We start from the raw sequence: 19,820 nt of genomic DNA on the forward strand, positions 1-19,820 counted from the left end.
ATCGGCTGCATTTTAACCACCTGTTTGCCCCTCTGGGCTGTGAACACCTTCAGGGCAGGGGCCCCGCCTTCCCACCATGGTGCCCAGCAGACACATGCACATACTCTGTGGCCGTGGGCTGTCAGAAGTGAAGCCTGTGATGGGCTGCTGGGTCTTATGAGCTAATCCCAGCCTCAGGCCACCACACCGGGGCCCGAGGAAGACTGGCCAAGACAAGGCCAGGGTCCTCACTGGACCAACCCTTTGTAGGCAGGTGAACTAGACAGGGAGGTAGGCTCATGAAATCAGAGAAGCAGATTCCCAAAACCGGGGACTGATTGAGTTGGCTTGTGGGGACAAAGCAGAACCCAGGCACAGACGCAGTGCTGCGGGTCAGCCTGAGGCGAAGAGGGCAGGGAGGAAGTGGGGCGCTCTGTAGGACAAGACACAAGGCCCCTTGTGGAAGGTACATTTCTCAGTTGAGCTTTGGATGACAGCTCATCCTCATGACTTGCAGACTTTGGACTTGCAAATTCACTTCTTTGCTAAAAGTTTATTTGTAACCACAAAGTCAATACCTGTAGACTTTTCGTGGTCATTTTTAGACACTTACAAAGCTACGAATAATCTGAATCATTTAACGAGCTCGTCCCCAGATGGAGCAAGGCAACATCCTACCTTCTCATCTCGGCTCTCAAACTGCACAAAGTGTCCTTTTTGAAGCCTATTTTCGTGTCATGTTTTTTTTGTTTTTTTGTTTTGCATTTTGGGGTTTTTCGTTGGTAATTTTTCTGTTGAAAATGGCCCCCAAGCATCCTGCTGAAGTGAGGTCTGGAGCTCCTAAGTGCAAGAAAGCTGCACTATGCCTCACGTGTGAAATCAGTTTTATTCCGGCGTGAGCTCTGGTGTTGTTGGCTGTAAGTTTGATGTTAACGAATCAAAAGTCTGTATTAAATAAGGTGTCTTTAAACATAAAAAAAAAAAAAAAAAAAAAGAAAAATCCCGAATTCACTAACTTTACACGTTAGAGAACTGCAGGAAAAGCAACAAATCATGCCTAAGCCATGCGTTAGAAGACAAATAATTAAGATTGGAACAGAGATCAATGAATTAGAAACCAGAAACACAGTAGATCAGATCAACAAAACTAGAAGCTTGTTCTTTGAAAGAATTAATAAGATCGATAAACCACTGGCCAGACTTATCCAAAAGAAAAGAAGAAGGACCCAAATTAAAAAAATTATGAAGGAAAGGGGAGAGATCACGACTAACACCAAGGAAATAGAAACAATTATTAGAAATTATTATCAACAACTATATGCCAATAAATTAAGCAACCTGGAAGAAATGGATGCCTTCCTAGAAACCTATAAACTGCCAAGACTGAAACAGGAAGAAATTGACAACCTGAACAGGCCAATAACCAGTAACGAGATTGAAGCAGTGATCAAAAACCTCCCAAAAAACAAGAGTCCAGAGCCTGATGGATTCCCTGGGGCATTCTACCAAACATTCAAAGAAGAAATAATACCTATCCTGCTGAAGCTGTTTCAAAAAATAGAAACAGAAGGAAAGCTTCCAGACTCATTCTATGAGGCCAGGATTTCCTTGATTCCCAAACCAGGCAAAGACTCCATCAAAAAGGAGAATTTCAGACTGATATCCCTGATGAATATGGATTCCAAAAATCTCAACAAAATCCTAGCTAACAGGATCCAACAGTACATTAAAAGGATCATCCACCATGACCAAGTGGGATTTATCTCCGGGATGCAAGGGTGGTTCAACATGCACAAATCAATCAATGTGACAGAACACATTAATAAGAGACAAGAACCACATGACCCTCTCAATTGATGCAGAAAAAGCATTTGACAAAACACAGCATCCTTTCCTGATTAAAACTCTTCAGAGTATAGGGATAGAGGGAACATTCCTCAAGTTCATAAAATCCATCTATGAAAAACCCACAGCGAATATCATCCTCAACAGGGAAAAGCTGAGAGCCTTTCTCTTAAGATCAGGAACACGACAAGGATGCCCACCCTCGCCACTATTGTTCAACATAGTACTAGAAGTCCTAGCAACAGCAATCAGACAACAAAAAGAAATAAAAGGTATTCAAACTGGCAAAGAAGAAGTCAAACTCTCTCTTCACAGATGACATGATATTTTATGTGGAAAACCCAAAAGACTCCACCCCCAAATTACTAGAACTCATACAGCAATTCAATAATGTGGCAGGATACAAAATCAATGCACAGAAATCAGCTGCTTTCTTATACACCATAGAAACTATAACGTAACTCTAGAAAGAGAAATTAGAGAATAGATTCCATTTACAATAGCACCAAAAACTGTAAGATACCTCGGAATAAACCTAACCAAAGAGGTAAAGGATCTATACTCTAGGAACTACAGAACACTCATGAAAGAAATTGAAGAAGACACAAAAAGATGGAAAAACATTCCATGCTCATGGATCAGAAGAGTTAACATTGTTAAAATGTCTATGCTACCCAGAGCAATCTATACCTTCAATGCCATCCTGATCAAAATTCCAATGACATTTTTCAGCGTGCTAGAACAAACAATCCTAAAATTTGTATGAAATCAGAAAAGATCCCAAATCGCCAAGGAAATGTTGAAAAAGAAAAACAAAGCTGGGGGGCATCATGTTGCCTGATTTCAAGCTATCTTACAAAGCTGTGATCACCAAGACAGCATGGTACTGGCACAAAAAGAGACATATAGACCAATGGAACAGAATAGAGAGCCCAATATGGACCCTCGACTCTATGGTCAAATAATCTTCGACAAAGCAGGAAAAAACATGCAATGGAAGAAAGACAGTCTCTTCAATAAATGGTGCTGGGAAAATTGGACAGCCACATGCAGAAGAATGAAACTCGACCATTCTCTAACACCATATACAAAGATAAACTCAAAATGGATGAAAGACCTCAATGTGAGACAAGAATCCATCAAAATCCTAGAGGAGAACATAGGCAGTAACCTCTTTGACATCAGCCACAGCAACTTCTTTCAAGATACATCTCCAAAGGCAAGTGAAACAAAAGCGAAAATGAACTTTTGGGATGTCATCAAGATAAAAAGCTTCTGCACATCCAAGGAAACAGTCAACAAAACAGAGGCAACCCACAGAATGGGAGAAGATATTTGCAAATGACACTACAGATAAAGGGCTGGTATCAAAGATCTATAAAGAACTTCTCAAACTCAACACCCCAAAAACAAATAATCAAGTCAAAAAATGGGCAGAAGACATGAACAGACACTTCTCTGAAGCAGACATACAACAAATGGCTAACAGACACATGAAAAAATGTTCATCATCATTAGCCATCAGTGAAATTCAAATCAAAACCACATTGAGATACCACCTTACACCAGTTAGAATGGCAAAAATTGACAAGGCAAGAAACAACAAATGTTGGAGAGGTTGTGGAGAAAGGGGAACCCTCTTCCACTGTTGGTGGGAATGCAAGTTGGTACAGCCACTTTGGAAAACAGTGTGGAGGTGCCTCAGAAAATTAAAAATAGAGCTACCCTATGACCCAGAAATTACACTACTGGGTATTTACCCCAAAGACATGGATGTAGTGAAAAGAAGGGCCATATGCACCCCAATGTTCATAGCAGCAATATCTGCAATAGCCAAACTGTGTAAAGAGCCAAGATGCCCTTCAAAGGATGAATAGATAAAGAAGATGTGGTCCATATATACAATGGAATATTACTCAGCCATCAGAAAGGATGAATACCCATCTTTTGCATCAACATGGATGGGACTGGAGGAGATTATGCTAAGTGAAATAAGTCAAGCAGAGAAAGTCAATTATCATATGGTTTCACTCATTTGTGGAACATAAGGAATAGCATGGAGGACATTAGAAGAAGGAAGGGAAAAATGAAGGGGGGGGAATCAGAGGGAGAGACGAGCCACGAGAAACTATGGACTCAGAAACAAACTGAGGGTTTTGGGGGGGGATGGGTCAGCCAGGTGATGGGTATTAAAGAGGGCACGTATTGCATGGAGCACTGGGTGTTATACACAAACAATGAATCATGGATCAACACATCAAAAACTAATGATGTATTGTATGATGACTAACATAACATAATAAAAATTATATTAAATTTAAAAAATAAATAAACAGAAACACACAGAAAATAAGGTTACGTATTAATTGACTGATGAAAATGTTGGGACCAGAGGCTTGGGGGAAACAAACCCTGTGCGTCCCCAAGGAGCAGTGTCTCAGCATTCCCTAGGTCAGTGTTCCACGATGGTTTTATAAAACATAACGACCGTGAATAATGAGAATCGTCTGTCTCTCACCGCCTGGGATGGGGCTGTATGACCAGGCTCTGAGCTGGACAGGAACTTCTGTGGTGTATCTTCTTGCTCTTGTGTACTTCTGCTTCCGACCTCTTACTACCTGAGGGGCAGCAGCCTTTAAGAATTCATAACCCCCTGTCTTCTGGCAGCCAGGAGAGGAAGATGCCAGATCAGGCAAGAAAGTATACCCTACAGGTAACAATTAAGAAAAGCAGACTTGAACTTCCCTGTCCCTCCTGGACTAAGAAGGACAGCACACCAACCATAACACAATTACTGTCCTTGCCTCTTCGGGATTATTATACAGCTCGATCATAACAATAAAAAAAATCTATTCCTAGCCGAAACTGTCTGCAGAGACAGCCTCAAAGGAGCAAAGCAACTTCGGTACCTTCAGAGGAAGCCAAGTCACATAAAAGTGCCCACGAAGGCAAAGGGGACACTCTTGGCCCAGAGCAGCCAGCAGCCTCCCAGGCCTACGTTCTAGGAGGACTTTTAGACAATTTCATTTTTATCCCCACCACGGCAGAGACACATTTCAGTCCCTCCTAGCTCCTTTCCCAAAGACAATTTAGTAACATCAGGAGCTGGATCCATCTTTTTTATGATCATATAAATAACAACCATCCAGGGCTGGCCTTGGCTGTTTGTTCTCTCGAAATATTAAATTAGCTTCTGTGGGAGAAAGTAAATTTAAAAGACACGCTTATTGTTTCTATAAAGACTGGGAGAATCAAGAGCAGGGTCTGCCCAATGTGGAAATGCAAAGGCTGGAGGAGGGGACCACGCATTTGGTTGGGCCACCTTCCCAAAACTCTTAGACCAGAGCTTAGTACTTTTATGACAATTCTCAGATCATAAGAGCTTGACTATTTTCTTATTAGGAACGAGTAACAATGAGCCCTCAACATTTCTAAAGAAGCTCTGTGAACTGAAGACTCAATATCCCTCAGCCTTTGCCCCCTGCCCTGCCCCATCGGAGTTTTCTGGAATAAGCGTCTGATTGTTTGCAGAGGTCAGCTCTTCCGGACACAGCAAAAGGCCAGCTTTGTCAAATGCCAGGCTGTAAATCATAAAGGTCCGGGACTAATCCTTGTGATCGCACGCCTGAGGTGTAAGGCCTGAGGGCTGTCATTCACGCATGCGTGCGTTCATTCAATTGCTAAGTAGATATTGAGCGCCAACTGTGTTCTTGGCCCTGTGCTGGGCATAGGAGATACAGCCAAGAGCCAGGCATCACCCCTGCCCTTAGGGAGCTCCCAGCTGAGTCAGGGACTGAAGCATTTGGGAAGACCATCACCATCCAGTATGGGAGCTACAGGACAGGAGAGTCATGGTGTTGTTGAAACACGTAGGAGGGCATCCACCCCAGTCCCCAGGGATCTGGGAAAGTGAAACTGAGCCCCAAGAATGGGTGTGAGCTGGCCAGAGAAGAGGGAGAAGCTGCCTATCTGCAGCATAGGCCAGGGCGAGAGAGAGCCTGGCGGTTTCCATACTTTTGTCGGCTTGGCCCAGACAGTATGAGAAGGAAAGCATTAAAAAAGGAGATCACATCAGAATGGCTAAAATTAACAGGAAACGACAGATGTTGGTGAGGATGCTGAGAAAGGGGAACCCTCTTACACTGCTGGTGGGAATGCAAGTTGGTGCAGCCACTCTGGAAAACAGTATGGAGCTTCCTCAAGAAGTTAAAAATAGAGCTACTCTACGACCCAGCAACTGCACTACTGGGTATTTACCCCAAAGACACAAATGTAGGGATCCGAAGGGGCACCTGCACCCCAATGTCATAGCAGCAATGTCCACAATATCCAAACTGTAGAAGGAGCCAAGATGCCCTTCAACAGACGAATGGATAAAGAAGATGTGGTCCCTATATACAATGGAATATTACTTATAGCCATCAGAAAGGATGAATACCCAACATTTGCATCAACATGGATGGGACTGGAGGAGATTATGCTAAGTGAAATAAGTCAAGCAGAGAAAGTCAATTATTATTTGATTTCACTCATATGTGGAATTTAAGAAACAAAACGGAGGAGCATGGAGGAAGGAAAGGAAAAATAAAACAAGACGAAATCAGAGAGGAAGACAAACCATAAGAGACTCTTAAACACAGGAAACAAACTGAGGGTTGCTGGAGGGGAGGGAGGTGGGGGGATGGGGTAACTGGGTGATGGGCATTAAGGAGGGCACGTGATGGAATGAGCACTGGGTGTTATATGCAAATGATGAATCCCTGAACTCTACCTCTGAAGCTAATAATATACTATAGGCTAATTAATTGAATTTAAATTTAAAAAATAGGGGGAAAAAAAGGAGACCACAGAGGAAAGTGGGGGACAGATCGTGCAGGGTCTAAAAACCTAGCACCCCGTTACAGATTTATTTTTCTGATAATGAGAACTTTTAAGATCTATTCTCTGAGCGACTTCCAAATACACAATACAGCAGTGTTAGCTGAATTTATTGTGGGGATCATTTCATACCATACACACACACTGAATCACTGAGTTGTACACCTAAAACTAATAGTGTTATATGTCAATTATATCTCAATTTAAACAAATAAATATGAAAACCTAGCACCCAGGGCAGCCAGGTTAACTGTCCTGCCGCTTCTCCCGGGGCCTCACAGGTGTCCTGTGGTCCACACCACCCCCCTGCTTGTCAAGTCGCTGTCCTGTGCTCAGTAGTCTAGGAACCTGTACGGTGTGCTACACCTCAGGGATTACAGATAAAATAAAAAGAGCAAGATGAGCACCTTTAAAAAAAAACAAAAACAAAAAACTCAAGACCTGGTCTCAGGCTATCAAAAAGCGTTTGTATCGCAGGTGAAAGAATCTGCTTCCCAAGATGAGGCTCTGCTTAGGACCTGATCACAGACGACTTGGGGTGAGCATTCTGCTGAACCAGATGTCGAAGATTCTCGGTATCAAATGCCAACGAATACCCAGGTGTCTGGGGTCGCGAGGCATAACAGGAACACAGAAAAACAATCAGTGCTCAAACAAGGAGGCAGCCATCAGCTCCTGCCAGATGGCCCCTCCCCACCAACTGAATGGAAAGCAAGGCTAGCCGGGCATTACCTCCGGGGCTTGGTGCCTACGCTCGCCCTGCCTGGAGTGTCCTCGCCCACCTGGTCCACTCAGCAGACCCATGGCCCTTCTATGGGGCTCAGTACAGACTGTCCCTCTGCCAACTTCCCACTCGCTCCTGCTCGAAAGCAGAACTCCTTGTTCCCTGAGCTGGCCTCTCTGAGCATTTTGTTGTCACCCTAATGCGGTGTGTGTGATTGTGCTCACTCTGGACCTTCGTGGAGGCTCCAGAACAATCATGATGGCTCACCTTCAAATTCCCAGTCCCTACGACAAGAGTACTGAGCAGGTGGCCAGTTCTAAAGAGACATTTGCTGCGTGGAAAAAAAAAAATGAGGCAAATGAAGAATTCAGACTGGTAGGTCGGAGCTCTGGTGACAGGATTTTTGGACTAGAATTTATCGTCTGCTGCACACCTGGTGCTTTACCCCCATTCACCTCTTACACACCACTCTCAGCAAACTCTGTGGCAGTGCTGACACTCTCATTGTGAAAACGAGGAAGTCGGGGCACAGAGGGTGTAAATAACTTGCACAAGGTGCAACTAGATTCAAATCCACCTCCATCTTGACCGGCAAAACCCAGCCCCTTTTCACTCCTCTAACTTGATCCCAGGGATGGGGAAACTAAGATTTCCCTCCAGTTAGCAGCTCTGTCATTGGCTATTGTAAGCATTCTGCCTGGAAAAGTCATGCAAAAGACCAACTCAGTCAAAAGTTTAAAAGAGAAAGAAGAATTCATGCTCTGTTGCTCACTATTATGGAGACAAATGCCTAAATTAAGTCACCCAATGTTTCCACTCCCCAGTAGAATATAAGATATACCTACTCCCTCACCCTATCAAGCTTCCTAAAAACTGCTGAACAGAACCCACTAGCTCAGGCAAAGAAGCAAAGATCCCAGAAAAAGCAATGGGGTTGGTAATTTTCTGTAAGGGGACCTCCTAGCATAGTGGAGAGCTTCAGAGTTCTCTTGTAAGTGAGGCCTTTCCTCCACAGTCTGGCTCAGCAAAGCACCAAGCTGCTCCTTCTGAAACTACGTTCCAGAATCAATCATATTAGCCATTCTGATTCCCACATCTTCTACCTTCGGCATATCATGAAAAGCCGGTAAAGCACAATTATTGCTTTTATATTTCATGCTCCTTGACCAAGCTGATTCTTGTGGAGGGCTGAATAAAATCTCATTTCAATAGATCAGCCTTAGAATTAGTTAATCCATAAAAGTTTAATATATTTATGTTACTGAAAGATCTAAATTGCATACAATTATTTATATACAAACACATATGCGTGCACTCGTACGCACACACACACAACACACACACGAAATCTGGGTCACACACCCCAGTGCTTATAAGGACAAAACCAACCACAAAAAATGAGTGAAGCTGAACTCCAGAGGCTGCAAGGAACCAGGGAACAAACGACCTTGTACAGGCACCAGCCACAGAGGCCGTGTGGGATGAGGGGCCCAGCCTGCCCATATCGGGACCCACTGTCAGTAACTCTGTCCACCACTTTGCCTCATTGTCCCAAGGACTGCCCTGTTCTCTCATATTTCCAGACCAGCGAGTGGCCCATGTGCAGTTTTACCAGCTAGATGCTACCTCAAACTTTATCGAGCTTCGCACAACCCAACACAAGACTGACGTGACATCCTAAGGAAGGGCAAACCTCTCTCCCAGAGAGGGCCCCACACTTGTGGACACCAAGCAGCCAGAACAGAAGTCACAAAGAACATGGCAAATGCCAAAACACTAGCTGGAGGTATAAACATTATTCTCCTTACTAAAAAACAACAACAACAACAAACCGTATATCAAATAATTTTGTTGTACCCCTTAAATATATACAACTTTTATCTGTCACTTACATCTCAAAAAAAGCTGGGGAAAAAAAATCTGCTTGTGTATTTTATAGACCAAATATTGGACAAAACTGTGTGGCAGGGCTCACTGAGACTGTATGAACTTTGGAAACATGGGTGCATCTCGACCACCTCTTAGCACACTGTTCCCCGCATCATGGACCCCTCATGGCTCTTCTCACAGACTGAGTTTTTCCAGGTTCATTATTGGTTCTATCCATGATGCTCCAGTGCCCTCCCCTTGACTGTTAGTAAACGTTCTCCTCGCCTCGCAGAGTTCCTGTAGAATTAGTTGTTTGCAAGGATGGCTCTACCCTCTGCCATCTCGCTAGCTTCTCCTTTTACCTCCACCTTCCCCGCACCTTCTGAGCCTCTCCACAGGGAAACGGCACCCCCGAGCTCCAGCATCAGGACTAAGTCACCTCCCAGGGATTCTGATCTTCCACGCATAAATCGCCTCCCTCGGAAGGATGCCCACCACTCTTCCAGGCAAGGGAGACCCTTTCGGTTCCCTTCTTCCCGAGTCCTGCCGACGTGTCACAGCTCTGACTCTAACTGAATTCACTGGTGCCCCGTCATTTCGATCTGCCAGCATGCACTGGGCAGATACTGACAAGCATCCTTGCCCTGGTACGCTTTCCTAACGCTTCCACTAAAACCATGTCCGGACTTCGTTGCAGGAGCCCCTTGCGTTGGACACTTACACACCAGGGCAGACACTGCCAAGCCCTCCCTTGTCCCTCGGCCACTCACCATTCTAAGCACCCGTGACTCTGCTTGGGGGCTTTCTGTGACTACAAGGGTGCCCTCAAGCGGCATGCATCGGAGTCCAGAAGTGCTGGTGAGGTGAAGCCAGTGGGAGCTCAGGTTGTAAGAGATGGAGCTGGGGATGTAATGCGCTAGCTTCCTCACTCCTCAAATAGGACACTATACAACGTCCCAGAGGTCCCCAGTGGCCCCAGCTGTGCACAGCAGTAACATGCCCCTTACTGCATGCTCTATTGGTTTTCTTTCCTTCCACCTCTCACTTCTCATCTCCCTGCAGAAACTGGGATTACCTCCCAAAGAAATCGCTTGCAATCAAAACCCTGCCTTGGGGTCTGCATCCAAGGGGCTGCATCAAACCCAACAGAGACCGATATTTTTCCCGTCCCCCAGGGATTACACCTCCTGCTCCACCAACTAGAGCTCCTATCCAAGGTTCCTCCAGGGCCATGAAAATGTCATACCTACTTACAAATGTGATCCTATAATAAATGGAATATTACTGGCCTAGAAGCAGCATCCTTTAAGAAACTCAATCCTGTGCAAAGAGTCTTTGCTGGATCTGTCTTATTAAGCCACATGCCCCTCCAGTGTGGGTCAGTTGAGCTCATGGGGTCCGTACTAGTAACTGGATTTACTGGGGTCCCTATAGTAATCACCTTACATACCTACCCACTGGACCAAGTAGCGGCCACTCTATGCTCCACTCCATGCTCTAGTTGATGGTGAGGCCACAGAAAGCATGCTAAGGAACAGGCATGTGCAATGGCACCACATCCAATGAATCTTCACAGGTTACCAGATGAGTGAGCTTCTGGCATTTACCAGCACACACTGCTTCCAGAAAGCACTGCTGGTGAACAGAACAGGAATAGCAAGATAAGAACACAGCTAAATTCCTTATTATCTACACTACAATAAATAAGTCAGTGGGAGGAACGAGGATACAGACAATCCAAATCTCCATCCTGAATGGGTAGGCTCAAGTTACCCTTCTCATTCACAATTCAAATTATTTCCTTCTTGACCTCCTTCTTCATCTGTGGCACAACCCTGCTATAACTCGGACCCAGATGTTCCCCAACGTAGGCTGACTAGACGGGTTCTGCGTCTAACTGCTGATTACTTCATTTGTATGTGGTTTCCTTACAATAATGTCATCATGCGGGTGCCCACCGCCAGGAATGTTTTTGGATAGTATCAGCTTTTATTGAAATCAAGACTCCACCTAATCAATTTCCCCCTCTGTGCCTGCTCCCTCACTATAATCAAAAGAAGCCATATTGTTCCCATTTTCCATGTTTTCTCCCTCTTGTGCCTCTCTCTTTAAGAACTTGCTAAAATAACTAAGTATCTTTCCCTCCTTCTACATATGAATTCCCACCAAGAATGCCCTCTCTGATTAATACCACCACTCATTAACCAGATCTTCCATTTCTTTAAAAGAAATCAATAAATTATTTATACAAGGTCTCTAGATTTTTAAATGCTGACGAGTAAAATTAATTAATTGAATGAATGGATGAATAAATGAGTGAATCAATGAATGAATGAATACACTCTTTGGGCCAAAAAGCACACACCTGCAGCTTGAATGAAGCCTGTGTCTGCTGGCTTGTAGCTTCTGGTAATCAGGCACTTCATTTTTCCAATGGATCTGTTAACAGACCATGATGCTTAAGGCTTCCTTGTCTTTCCACTGACGGTTCCCTTAGCTTAGAATTTCTCCTCTCTCCCTCCACCTGGATTATCTCTTTTTAAACCTTTCTTAATGATGTATCTCCTATGAAAATGTCCCTGTTCCTCCTGCCCCATCAGTGAGAGCCCATAATGCCTCCTCCACAATATTTCTTGTCTGTGCCTACACCCTCAGCTGCCTTCAACACGCCCCCCCCGCCCCCCACATAGGGACATTTTGGCTTCTTCTTCTTCTTCTTTCTTTGGGGGGGATAGTTCCTGGATATCAGAGTCTTGTGCTGTATAGCTCGGCACAGCCACGTCAGTAACACCAGGAGCTCTGGCACCTCCAGGTCCCTGCAGGTAAGGTTTCCAGTACCTGCCACACAGATGATGCCCAATGAATGTTTATTGGATTAAGGGTAGGAAGAATGGATAAAAATGATTTCTTAAACATGTCATGAATTCAAGTTCTTCCCAACAAATGCTATAGAACTTAGTGGGTCTGAATGTATCTATCCTCACAAGTGCGACATTAAATTTGGAGGACGGCCAAACAACATCTACAATATTTTCCTGCTTACCCCTCCCTCGACAATGTCCACATACTCCTATCATCTCCCATTTGCTTGTTTGCTTCCTCTAACCCACTGGTTCTCAGCTGAGAGTGATTTTGCAATCCAAGGAATATTGGGCAATGTCCGAAGACAATCTTGGTTGTGCCCATTGGGGAGTGCCGGTGGCATCTAGTGGGTAGAGGCCAGGGGTGCTGTAAACCTATTACAGTGCCCAGGACAGCCCCCACGACTAGGAATCATCCAGTCCAAGATGTCAATAGTGCCGAGAGTGAGAAACCTTCGCCTAAGAGACATTTGCCCCTGCTGTCGTATTGGGCAGGCACTCAGAGAGGGTTCCCGAATTGAGGTGATTAAAGGTCCAGGTGCTTCAGAATGGAGGATGGGATTTAGAGTCGGCAGCTTACAGAAAGATTTCATATGAACCCGTGTTGTCAACGGGGAGCTGCCAAACACCCTGACCTGAGCCCATTCCTTTCAAAGAATTCACTGAACTGCCCCAACACTTCACAAACGCTCTGTATTATGCATGATTGGTGGGTGACCTTTTCAGTTGAATTCAGCCTGAACTGTGCAATTGACATAGAAGGAACAAATGGGCTGTGTTTTCCTATGAATTTAATATGGGATTATAGTGTTTTCCTCTATGAAAGTTGGCACTTTCCAGCTCAGGTGGGAAATCGCATTATAATAGTAATAACACCTTTTATTCAGTGCATACTGGTGTGGGTTGAATGGTATCCCGCCAAGCAATATGCTGACATCCTAACCCCTGGTCCTTGTGAATGTGACCTTCTTTGGAAATAGGGTCTTCACGGATGGAATCAAATGGAGGCCATACTAGAGGAGGGTGCTGTCCTTATAAGGAAAGAGAGAGGTTTGGAACACACAGAGAAGGCCATATGAGGATGGAGCAGAGACCGGAGTAGACACACCCGCACCACCAGAGGCCCTAGAAACTAGGAAGAGGCAAGAAGGATTCTTCCCCATATCCTCCAGAGGGAATGTGACTCCGCCAACACCTTGATTTTGGACTTCCAGCCTCCGGAACTGTGCCAGATATAATTCTTCCCTTTTAAGCCACCCGGTTTATGGTAATTTGCATAGCAGCCCTAGAAAATGAACACACTTACTGCATCCCAAGCACAGTGTGTGCATTACCTCCTTCAATCCTTACAACCATCCATGAAGCAATATTATCCCCATTGCACATATGGTAAAACTGAGGCTCAAAGAAGTTACAGGGCTCTCCCACAGTTGCACAGCTAATAGGGACAGAGCCAGGATTCAAATTCGAGTCCACAATTCTAGTGCTGTACCCCTAATTCCAAGTGCCTTGTCATCTCCCCAAAAGGCACTGAGTTATCCGTTTTCCCTCCTCCCCCCACCCCCAGGGCTTAAAAAATCAAAATTGCAGTTAAAGCCTTACTGTTTCTGTCCTCCCTCAGGGTGCAGGGTGGAATTTGTACAGAACCTCTCATGTTCACGATTCTTTTTCAAAGGAAGCACTGCTCGAGCTCACCTCTCCAGGGATCTGCCTCCCTGAGTCAGAATTCACCCGTCTGACTTCACCACGCCTCTGCCTTCCCTAGATCCATGAGCCCTCAATGACCACTTCTTGTGTCATGCTTTTCAAGTCCTGCCTCGCTAGTCCTGTCTGAGCGAGCTCAAGGAGAGACCCCAAAGTGAAATGGAAAGCTCCTAAGATTTGACTCCACCTCCCTAGACCCGGGTTTGGAGCCCCCACACAGCTCTCTCCTCTCCTGGACCTCCCCAGTCCTTACCTGTAAAACATAGACGGACACAAAAAGAGATTCTTTCAGCTTAACTAGACTCCTGCCTGCCATATCCTCACCTATGAGGGTGTTCACCTCCCTGGCCAAGCAACCCAGGCAAAGTTAAGCAAAACGCACCCTCTCTATTTCTGGCCAGGATATCGGCCCTGTTCCCATCTGCTTGTCCAGCCTGTGAGCTGGACTACAGAGCACAGAAACCCCAAGAATGTTCCCTGACTTCCCAAAGCCACAGTCAGAACCACTGCCAGGTCTAAGCGATCTCCACATTCCTGCCCCCACCAGGAACCAGGTAGCACCCCAGGGCCAAGCAGAGGAGCTGCTGTCTGGGGAGGGAGAAGCTTGCTGGGGTAGGAGCTGCTGTCCTTCCTTTATTCCTTTCCCAGGGCTGCACCTCCTTGTCCCCTGGAAGCCGGTGGGTGGGCCATGCTCCTGTGGTGCAGCCACCCAGTGAAGGCTGGGAATAGATGCAAACATCTCCCGAGTCTTGCTGGGGCTCCCTGAGCAACCCACATGGACAGTGCCACTACTTAGGACCCCCAGACACCCCCAGACACCTCTTTCTTCCAACCCACAGCCTTCCCACCCTCAGCAGCAGATGTAGCCCCTTCTGCCCTCGGAGTCCCCATCCAGTAAACATTATGAGATCTAACATTTTGGGGGACTCACTATATAACCAACAACCTTCTAGCTCTTTACAAAATCACCTCGCATCCTCCTCACCACAGACCACTGTGGGGCACGGATTATTGTCAGAGCCTTCAGTGGGCTCTTCCCTCTTTCTGGAAGGCCTTTGCAGGAGGATGAAGAGTGACCCCCCCCAAAGATATTCAAGCCCCAACCCCTGGAACCTATGGATGTTACATGACAAGAGGAACTTTATAAATATGAGAAAAATTCTGTAATGGGGAGATTATTCGAGATTATCCCAGCAAGCCCTACATGTGTTCATAAGTATAGGAGGAAGGCAGGGGAAGACAACACACAGGGAGGAGAAGGCAACATGACAGAAGCCGAGAAAGATCTAAAGATGCTCTGAAGAGGGAGGAAGGGGCCAGGAGCTGAGGAATGCAGCTCAGAAGCCAAGAAAAGCAAGGAAACAGACCCCCCAGTATTCTGGAGGGAGCAGAGCCCTGCCGAAAACCTCGACTTGAACCCAGAGAAGCTGATTTTGTACTTCTGGCACCCAGAACTGTTAAGACAGTAAGTCTGTGCTATTTTAAACCATGAGGCTATATTTTTTCCAGCAGCCCCAGGAAACTAGTACATGTCTGTTTCCCTGGCTTTTCGGGGGCTCACCCCGCCCCTTCTTCTCATTCCCATCTCAGTTCAAATGGTACCTTCGAGACAGGTCCTCACCAACCAACAATCCAAGGACGTGCCTCCTCCCACAGGACACTTTTTACCATCCACCCTGTTCAGTCTCTTACCTGAAATGATCCTGTTTCTTTCTTCTGCTTGCCCTATGGCTCCCCCCTCACTACACTGTTTCATGAGGACAGGACCGTGTCTGTCCTATCCATCACCCAATGCCTAGAGCCCAGAAGAATGCCTGGCACATCCAGGGGCTCCAGATGGGTTTGTTAATGGAATGAAGGTGCATCTTGAATACGAGGAAACTGAGGCTCAAAACTGTCCAAGGTCGCCCAGCCAGCAAATGGCGGAACTACAATGTTGACCTTCAGTGCCTCGACCCCAGGCTCTCTGCTCGGCTGGCCGCCAACCTCTACCTTGGGTCTTACGACAAGCTCCAGTTCCCTCCTGGAGGTAGTGAATGGTGCCGGTGTTGAAACAGGGACTCTGGAGCCACAGCTAACAGGCCCTGAACTAGCTGCTTGATGTGGGCACCTCCCGGGCATCGGTAGAATGGGCAGAAGGATGACGGGGCCTGATTTACAGGCTGGTGCGGGAAGTAAATAGTTAACCAGGCACAAAGCACCCCTTATCAGACCGGGCAGGTCACCCTACAAGGGAGGACTAGCTCTTCCTCTGCTCCCCTGACATTCCCAAGGATAAATCCCTGGGCCTCTTGTTGTTTACACGGAGCGCCGAGCAGAGATATTTAAATCAACTGACTTGTAACATCTAAACACAAGCACTAAGCCCAGAAGGAAAAAGAAGGGGGGAAACTCAGTAATTTGGACTTTAACAACTGGATAATGACGGGCTGAATGCTTGGATGCAGAGAAGCACTTCTTCAGATGGCCACAGATCGGCTGTCACAGCTTCATTTTCGGGTCATCATCACCAGCAGGGAGCTCAGTGTCGAGTTTCAGTGCCCTGCAAGGCCCACTTAAGCCATCTTAATGATCTTCTCCCATGCTGCTGCAAAGCCACCAGCACATTTTCCATCAGATTCCCTCTCGGTGAAATAATGACAAGTGTAATGCTCTCCTCGGGCCCGTGGAGATGGGCATGGAGAGAAGGCATTCCCGAGGCTGCAGGAAGACTTCCCACAGCTTCGGCTGATGGCCCTCGGGTTCCAGCTGGCTGAGGAAGGTGAGAGGTGGGGGGTGCTCATTGTCTCCGCAGAGGGGTCAGTGGGCCAAGAGTGGCATGGATTTGGGCCAGGAACGAGCTGCTTGATTTGGGGATAAGCCTCCCTCCCACTGAATCCTGATCCCCTGTTTTTTAAGCTCTATGATGTCGGGGCTGTAGGAATCTTTAACAGGAATGCTTTCCTCGAGACAGAGAGAGAGAGAGAGAGAGAGAGGAGTCAAACATACTGAGATTTTAAAAATGTCTTTGTTGTTGCTAAAATCATTGGAGCACCACCACTTAGAAGTGGCGATAAAGTTACTCATTTACACACCCTCCTCAAGACACAAGAGCTCCCACTTGGAGATGGAGCCTGTCCCACCGGCCGACTGCATGGCCAAGAGGAGAGGTCAGACTGCGGAACAGGAATCTGCGTCAAAGTGCTAGAGATGCTATTGGCCCGGACAAGGATGGTGAGGGACAGAGAGAGGCTGCTGGAGCTAAGAGCTATAAAGGAGGTAAACTAATAGGACTCAGGGATTTGCAGGGTATTATCACCGTCCTATGACATATATGATAATAATGTATGTTATTATAGTTACATATAATATGCTATATTTTTAATAATTTGTATCTTATACCTATGCAGATAAAGATACAGATACAGAGAAACAAGAAAGTGAGAAAAGAAGTGAGAGATTTATGTACATAAAATCACAGCCTCCCCAAGACACCTTCAGGAAGAAGCCAGGTGACATGGCCAGAGCAGAGAGAGGCCGGGTCTGCAGTGCACGTCGGGCAGACTCCAGCTTTCCCTGCAAGTTACAGTTTCTTACAGAAAAACCTGCTTGTAGGTAACCATTTCACTGAACAGGGTGGGATGTCAGGTTGCAGACAAACAAGGACTCGGTTCTTCTCCACTACATCCCCCCACATCCCCGCCTCTGGATGGGTCTTGGGCAGGTTCCGGAGGATCACCAGTCACTGCGGTCACTGTGGTGGTCACTGTGGGACAGTCAAATGCCCTTCAATGGCTTTGTCAGAGCAACAGTCCCATTTCTAACAATTTCAACCCATCCAGGGTCACGGTCACAACCCCAGCGGAGTCCTAGGGCACACTCTCCCCATGCGACAAACCAGGCCTGTGGTAACAGGGTGGGCTCAGGTGGATATTCCTCCGTCCCTTGCTCACTGCTCCCCAATTCCCTAGTAGCTCTTCTGGACTCAGGAGGAAAGGCCAGGACGGAGCTGAGGGGCAAAGGGCTCAGTGTAGCACGGAGGATACAGATGGAATCAGTTCTCCCTGGATGGGGAAATGCCCAGTAGAGGCTTTTCTCTTCCGGGCACTTCTAGGGGGTGCTCTGAAGATCCGCGCCCTGATGAAGACCTTGGATTGTAGTTCCTTTGGGCTTCCAACCCGGGCTCTGGTATTCTGGTCCCCCCAGGCTCTCTACTGAGCTCCTCCTGGCCCTCTGGGAGGGGTCCCACATGTAACCCCACTGGCCCGCAGGAACACTCAAGCATCCTTCCCCCATCTGGGGGTAAAGGCAGCTCCCAACCATCACAGCCACCTCTCTTGCCCTGTTTCCAGGTAGGCCACTGGCTATAGCCTTACTCCTTAAGTCTTCCCAGACCGGACACACACACCGGGCCTCAGGAGTCCTGGACTGATGGTGTCACGGGCACACCAGGCTGCTACTGAATCATCTCTGTGAAGCTCCTCCAACTCAGCCTGCGGGAAGGACCACGTGCAGGGGTGAAAAGGAGACAGAGTGGGGGTGCACAGCCCTCCAACCGCTCCCTCCAGAGAAACCCCTCCCCGACCCTCAATCCCTACGTCTTTAGAGGCTGGAGTGTAGGGTTTCCAAGGGTAACGGAGCAGATTCCAGCCTCTTAGCGAGCCCTGCATAAGTGACCTGATGCTTCACTCCCGGCTGTGAATGTTCTTGGCACCAACCGCATTAGCTTTGATTTCTCAGCCAAAACGGAGACAAGGATCCCTTTATCGTACCCAGTTACACTTGCATAGTTAAATAATCAAAGACTAAGTGGTCTAGGAAAGAAAGGCCCACAGGAGAGAGACCAGAGATAGAAACACGTCCCCCTTCCCCTGCCCCACACCACAGGCACACATACACACATGTACACGCACACTCATGCACACCCATGCACACTCATGCACATACCAAAAGGCCAGGAGATATGAAGGTTCTTGACGAATTCTGGAAACTATGAGACATTCAAATTTGTGAGAAAAGAAGTAAGAATCAACAAGAGTCCAGATCACACAGATGCATAAGAATCTATACCCACTCTCTGTGGGGCTGGAAGAGAACCAGATGCTAACGTGAAATCGGGCCATCAGGGGTCATGCATTGAGCACATCTCCGCTAATGCTGGGTTTCAATCCCATCACCAGCTTAGCTATAGGACTGAAGTCTGGTTTCCAATGAGTGACTCTTCATTTATTTTACCACCATGTTCCCCCTGGAGAGTCCATTTGCCCTGGTTCTGCATTTGGGCTTCTGGTTTGGTTCCTTCTGCACACTTTGGTACCCAGGTGGGTCTACTAGTCAACCCGCTTGGTGCAGACTGTGTGGTTTTTCTCCTGACTCCAAATACGTGTTGTTTATCCGACCACCAATTCTCCAATTCTCTGACATCAACTGGGTCTCCAGCAGCTCAACTCAGTTCTGACACTCACTACCCAGAATTAGCACAGACCCCACAGATGCGGGGCTCAGTCCCGTAAGACTGCACCCACTTCAGACACTAGCCACAGAGGGGACCCCAGGCTACCCACCCATGCTTATGCCAAGCCGACTATGAATTTGGGGGCTTCCCACAATCCCCTTCTTTGGGTGTGATAATTCACTAGGATTTACAGAACTCAGTGCAGTGCTTCATTTCTGTTTACTGGTTTACTATAAAGAATACAAGTCAGCAATAGCCAAATGGAAGAGATGAGAAGAACAAGGGATAGGGTGGAGGGGAGTGCAGAGTTTCCATGTTCCCCTTACTGCCTCCCAACGCATCATTGTGTTCACCAATCAAAAGGTCCCCAAAACCCATCATATAGAGATTTTTGTCAAAGTTTCATTATGCAGGCATGGTTGATAAAATCATTGGCTATTAGTAATTGAACTCAATTTCTAGCCCCTCTCTCCTCCCCAGAGGTCTGGGGGTGGGGTCGAAAGTTCTAACCCTCTAATCACAGAGT

The 19,820-nt window shown here is 46.7% G+C and overlaps 2 long non-coding RNA genes across 2 annotated transcripts in view; both read right to left on the reverse strand.

Annotated features, from left to right (window-relative positions):
• Positions 1–10,924, reverse strand: part of LOC116639570 — a 65,409-nt gene extending 54,485 nt beyond the window's left edge. Inside the window, exon 1 of the long non-coding RNA XR_004300873.1 lies at positions 10,746–10,924. This is a non-coding gene — a long non-coding RNA (uncharacterized LOC116639570). The remainder of the gene's footprint in view (positions 1–10,745) is intronic.
• Positions 1–19,820, reverse strand: part of LOC116639569 — a 153,211-nt gene that overhangs the window by 75,290 nt on the left and 58,101 nt on the right. The gene's annotated exons all lie outside the window — the stretch shown is intronic.

This window comes from Phoca vitulina, unplaced genomic scaffold (genome assembly GCF_004348235.1).
Source record: "Phoca vitulina isolate PV1807 unplaced genomic scaffold, GSC_HSeal_1.0 scaffold18, whole genome shotgun sequence".
Lineage (NCBI taxonomy): Eukaryota > Metazoa > Chordata > Mammalia > Carnivora > Phocidae > Phoca > Phoca vitulina.